Raw genomic sequence first — 6,613 nt, 5'->3', positions numbered from 1 at the left:
CACCTATGAACAGACCGTACAAGCACCAATAACTAATAAATTGCTATTTTATAAGCAAATATTGAAACCTATATGGACATACGGATTTCAATTACGAGGATGTTCTGTAAAAGGTAACATAAATAAAATACAAATTTTTCAGAACAAAGTCCTGAGAGGTATTGTGGGTGCACCCAAATACTATAGGACTGATTACCTACATTGAGACCTTCAAATAGCCACAGTCAATCAATAAATCAAGAGAATTGCAAGGGGGTATGAGGAAAGACCCCATTCTCATGAGAATATTGAAATATTGCAGCTTTTGGATACCACCAGAACAGGACACAGACTCAAAAGTATCAAACCATCCGATCTTGTATAGCGTTGTGTAGCGAGGTGCATAGAATAAAAAATACAGCAGTGATGTGTATAAACATTATTTCACCAGAGACTGAGATAAGGCCGATGGATCCTCCTTGTTATATACCTAGGTTTAAGTTATCATAAAGACAAATTGTAGGTTAGACCGAAACGACTAGTAACAATATATTAATTAATTAATAAAAAAAAATATAACTCACTAAGAGGTCGTAATATATTTACATGTCCAGATGAGACATGGATATTTAAAACTGGAACATTGGATCGCTCTTGGTAAAACGTTAATAGAGGGCGTAGAGACAAAAAAAGTTGATTAAAAATTGTTAAAGGATGAATGACATTGTTTTTTTTTAGTTATAGTGTATTTTTTAGTAATTCATAGCAGATATAATATTGTTATTGCTGAAAACAGGCATGACTTTGTTCCTAGAACTGAGTTAGTGTTTTGTCACTCGTAAAATGTAAATTAAGTTTTTGTGTTTTATGTTATTAATTTTTTTTCAGAAATATTAGTTACAATGACCTTCGCGTTAGATATACTTCATCAGTCAGACAGAAAAAGAAATTGACAGATGGTGTTATTGTTGATAAATTCAAAATTAATAATTCGGTAACTGACTCGAACAGTGATTCTGATAGTGAAAGAGCACATAAGCTAATAATACGTTTTACTATTACTGTAATAAAACGATTCAACAATAAAAGTTGTCTGAACCTAAAATGTTCTGTTCTCATGATCTCATGTTTTCAGCTTTAGTTTTAGATTCTTTTACGTTTTCAGTTTTCGAAAATTTGTTTAATGAACAAATGTACAATTTAAGATGTAAATATTTTTAAAAGAAGAATAATAACAAACTAAATGTTGCTTTAAATGCATATGTAAATACAACTTTCCTTATAATTTAAACGTTATTTACTGTATATCGTAAAAACTAATATTTTTTTCTCTGTCGTATTATCTCGATTTGCTTAACTCAAAAATAACAACAATCGATGATATGAAGGAATATATATTGGAATAACTACCAGAACGTTTATTGTATACTAAACTTTTATTTATATCGATTAAATATTCCGAACTTGCTTCAATTGAGTATAGAAAATATGCGAAAACACACGCAATATGAATTTTCCTTCGAAATACAAAAAGTGATCTCGATGACGGAAACTGTTCAGTGTTGCGCAAACAAGTGCACATGTAGCGCATTTAAACTACAAACGTATACGAACGATGGTAACGGCAATCAGCAAAACCGAGGCTTGTCGTGACGAAATGAACTTTTCTATTTACATTGACATTACAAAATACCATCCCCTATTGACTTTCCAGCCAATATTTTGTCTTCGGGCTTGTTGTTTACCGAATGGTTTTACTGTGTAGCGACCGTCAGATGTTTCGAATTTTCCCGCAATTATCAGCAGCCCACAGATCTACTCGAGGCGTTGCACATACCTGAAGTTAGCACCCACGGTGAGGTGGCAACAAGTGGTACTGACAGAGGGTACGACGTGGCAACCTCGGGTGGTGAAGCTAGGGGATGACGCGACGCCTCGATGTTTTTTTCCGTTCCCGACTCTGAGAGTGATCAGACGTGCCACTGTTCTTACATCTGAAGGTAACTCTGCCACGTGCATTTCTTTATTTTTATATTCATATAGTTTGATCTTGTTTAGTGTATAATATCTGGTTTAGTGTTTAATATCGGGTTTAATGTTTAATATCGGCTCGTCAAAAATTAATATTTCTTCCGCATATAATTATAATCCCTTTGTACTAAAATAAATCATCGAAGATATTGTCTTTATCTAACCGCACCTGTACCCTAAATTGGTGACCCCGACGTGCGACATCGTGTTATATTCCACATTTCGTATTTTTTTTCTGGTTTATTTTCGATTCTTGAAGGTTTAGTTATTTTTTTTGGTTTGCGACGCCATTTTGTTGTTTGTTTATTCGTTGTAAAGCATCATGTCGGCTTCAAACGTCAGATTGCCTGCGTTCAATCCGAACGATCCAGAGATGTGGTTCCTGCAGGTCGAGTGGACCTTGAAACACGCAGGGATAACCACGAGTGCCGAAAAGTTTGAGATCGTAGGGGCAGCACTGGACCCCATCTATACTCAGGAGGTGCGCGGCCTCTTATTTAATCCCCCACCGGAAGCTGAAGATCCATTCAGCAAATTAAAAGAGGCGCTTCGAGAATGCTTAGGGTTGTCAATCCAGAACCGGACACGGCAACTCCTCGAACGGGAAGAAATCGGTGACCGCACCCCGTCCCAGTTTCTCCGTCGGTTACAGTCATTAGCAGGGGACGCAGCGGGCCAGGATATCATTAAAGTAATATGGATGAGCCAACTAGACCCCATTACCCGAGCTAGTATCGCGACGGTACACCATATAAACACGACTCCCGGACCTTCAGTAGCTGCGAAACCACGACGCCTGGCTCCAGACCGACTAAGAGACGCCAAGAGGGAATTCGAGACCATGTTGAAACTAGGATTATGCCGCCCGTCACAGAGTAGCTGGTCTTCTCCGTTACACATGGTCCCCAAAAAAGGCGACGAATGGCGTCCTTGCGGCGATTACAGAGCGCTCAACGCACGCACCATCCCAGACCGATACCCTGTTAAGCACATTGAAGACTTTACACAGACACTCCACGGGAAAAAGGTATTTTCAACCATCGACCTAGTCAGAGCATACCATCAAATACCCGTGGCGCCCGAAGATGTCCCGAAAACCGCCATTACAACTCCTTTCGGGTTGTATGAATTTACCGTCATGGGTTTCGGTCTTCGAAATGCAGCACAGACCTTTCAACGGTTCATCGACGAGGTACTTTTGGGACTTGATTTTTGCTATGCCTACATCGACGACATCCTGGTGGCATCAACAACAGAGGAGGAACATCGGCAACATCTTCAAACTCTGTTCGAGCGTCTGCAGCAATATGGCATGGTGATCAATCCCAGTAAATGCTGTTTTGGACTAGCCGAAGTTCACTTCCTCGGATATCGGGTCTCAGAAAAAGGGACCGAGCCGCTCCCAGACAAGGTGGTTGCTATACGGGAGTTTGGACGGCCAGAAACGGCTAGAGGGTTAAGACAATTTCTGGGTATGATTAATTTTTATCGGAGATTTATACCCAGAGCAGCCAGAACCCAAGCACCGCTCAACGAACTCCTGAAGAACAACATCAAAGGAAAGACACCGATTAAGTGGGATGATGCAACAGAAAAAGCATTCGAGGAATGCAAAGATCAGCTTTCCCGAGCAACCTTACTGGCACATCCAGAACCAGGGGCAGAAATATCACTGGTATGCGACGCTTCAGACTACTGCATTGGAGCCGCCCTACAACAACGCGCAGGAGACCATTGGAAACCGCTTGGTTTCTTTTCAAGAAAACTTAACCAAGCGGAGTGTAAATACAGTGCGTACGATCGTGAATTACTAGCGATCTACAGTGCTGTGCAGCGGTTTCGTCATATGATAGAGGGACGCCACTTCACGATACTAACGGACCACAAACCGCTGACATTCGCATTCCGTCAGAAGACCGACAAATGTTCTCCGCGCCAGTTCCGGCATCTCGATTTCATTAGTCAGTTCACCACAGACATTCAACATATCTCCGGGCAGGATAATATCGTAGCTGACGCACTTTCCCGCATCGATGAGATTACATCACCAACAGTCAATTTCGAGGCCTTAGCAGCATCCCAGGAACGAGACGAGGAGTTACGGAGTTATTTGGAAAATGATAACACGGGCTTGGACATGCGAAGAGTTCTCATCCCCGGCTCAACTACAGCGGTATACTGCGATGTCAAGACACCAACCGCTAGACCATTTCTAACAAAAGCTTTCCGCAGGGCAGCCTTCAGCGCAATTCATGGGCTGTCACATCCTGGAGTCAGAGCATCAGTACGGCTAATGAAGGAACGGTTCGTATGGCCATCCATCGATAATGATTGTCGCACCTGGGCCCGCGCTTGTATCCAGTGCCAGCAAGCTAAGATCACCAGACACGTCTCTTCTGCGATCGGCACCTTTCAAATGCCATCTCGCCGATTCGAACATGTCCACATAGATTTGGTGGTAATGCCGTATTCCCAAGGTTACAGGTATTGCCTGACGTGCGTCGACCGTTTCTCTCGGTGGCCGGAGGCGATTCCCCTACCAGACCAGGAAGCAGAGACCGTAGCAAGGGCCTTCTACAGCAACTGGGTCGCGCGGTTCGGTGTTCCACTTCGGATTACTACAGAGCAGGGCAGACAATTCGAATCTCGACTCTTCCGTTGCCTTAATCATCTCATGGGAACTATGCACCTGCGGACAACGGCCTACCACCCAGCTGCCAACGGTATGGTCGAACGCCTACACCGTCAATTAAAATCCGCGATCAAGTGCCTCCAACCTGACCGCTGGACGGAAGCCCTCCCAACCGCCTTGCTGGGCATTCGTTCTTCGTGGAAGGAGGATCTGCAATCCACTACAGCAGAGATGGTTTACGGCGAACCATTACGGCTGCCAGGCGAATTCCTGGTAACCAACACTAAGGAGGTAGACAACTCCGTCGAGTTCGTGCGCAATTTACGAAGGCAATTCGAGTTGTTGCGACCAGTGGAAGGAACAAGACACGGCGACAACAAGATTTTCGTCTTCAAAGACCTTGCCACAGCTACGCACGTCTTCGTACGTCACGACAGCCCCAAAACGCCACTGCAAATGCCCTACGATGGACCGTACGAAGTAATTTCTCGCAGTGAAAAAGTCTTCATACTTTTAATGCGAGGAAAACAAGTCCCGGTGTCGATCGATAGATTGAAACCAGCATACTGTATCAACGACAACCTCAGACCACGAGAAAGCGATCTAGATGATGACGGAATAGTGATCGTGGCGACGCAACAAAATCCAGACCCCCATTCCCCTCCACAACTGAGACGATCAGCAAGACGGGTTCGATTTCCCGATCGATATCAGGCGGGGTATCCATAATCAACCCAGGTAGAAATGTCTAATGGTACAGTTTATGGGTGTAGGGTCCTTTTGTCTAGATAATAGTTTTTTTTGTTGTTTGTTTGTTTTTTATTAATCACAAATTAGGATTACGCAATTAGAATTATCGCTAGGATGTCATTCTTTTAATATTACTTTTGTATTAGGTGACATATATCGCTCATCCGGTAGATATAGATAGATGTAAGTTAGATGTTGTTTTATTTGTATCGAGATTTTTATTAGGTTAATACAGTATTACGTAGGTAATATATGTAAGGTATTAGGGTACGTTTGTAGGTAATTGTATATTTGTATTCGTATATGTAATCTGTATAGTCATTGTCGGTAAAATTCTGGTGGGGGAGTACTGTAGCGACCGTCAGATGTTTCGAATTTTCCCGCAATTATCAGCAGCCCACAGATCTACTCGAGGCGTTGCACATACCTGAAGTTAGCACCCACGGTGAGGTGGCAACAAGTGGTACTGACAGAGGGTACGACGTGGCAACCTCGGGTGGTGAAGCTAGGGGATGACGCGACGCCTCGATGTTTTTTTCCGTTCCCGACTCTGAGAGTGATCAGACGTGCCACTGTTCTTACATCTGAAGGTAACTCTGCCACGTGCATTTCTTTATTTTTATATTCATATAGTTTGATCTTGTTTAGTGTATAATATCTGGTTTAGTGTTTAATATCTGGTTTAATGTTTAATATCGGCTCGTCAAAAATTAATATTTCTTCCGCATATAATTATAATCCCTTTGTACTAAAATAAATCATCGAAGATATTGTCTTTATCTAACCGCACCTGTACCCTAAAACTGTAATGAAAAAAAATGGATGAATTTTGGTTCATATGCGGAATAAAAGGAATAAATAGGAAGCAAGTTTTATTTGACGATATTAGACAACAGCGAAAATTTATTTTAGACTTACTTTTATATTTGCTCATTAGCAAAATTATTCATTTATTTTATGACAATATATATATATATATATATATATATATATATATATATATATATATATATATATATATATATATATATATATATATTCTATATAGTCTATGGTCTATATGCATGTGTATATAGTCTATATTTATTATACTACATTATTTCAAAATAGTAATTAACATACATTATATTAAAATACTATAAAACACTTGTGGGGTAATATTCTATTCCATACCTTTTTACAGATCGTATCTATATATATATATATATATATATATATATA

The sequence above is a fragment of the Rhynchophorus ferrugineus genome, unplaced genomic scaffold (genome assembly GCF_030347505.1).
Source record: "Rhynchophorus ferrugineus isolate W39M unplaced genomic scaffold, kcgeb_rfMv2 rfM2, whole genome shotgun sequence".
Taxonomy (NCBI): Eukaryota; Metazoa; Arthropoda; class Insecta; order Coleoptera; family Curculionidae; genus Rhynchophorus; species Rhynchophorus ferrugineus.
This window is presented reverse-complemented; position numbering follows the sequence as displayed.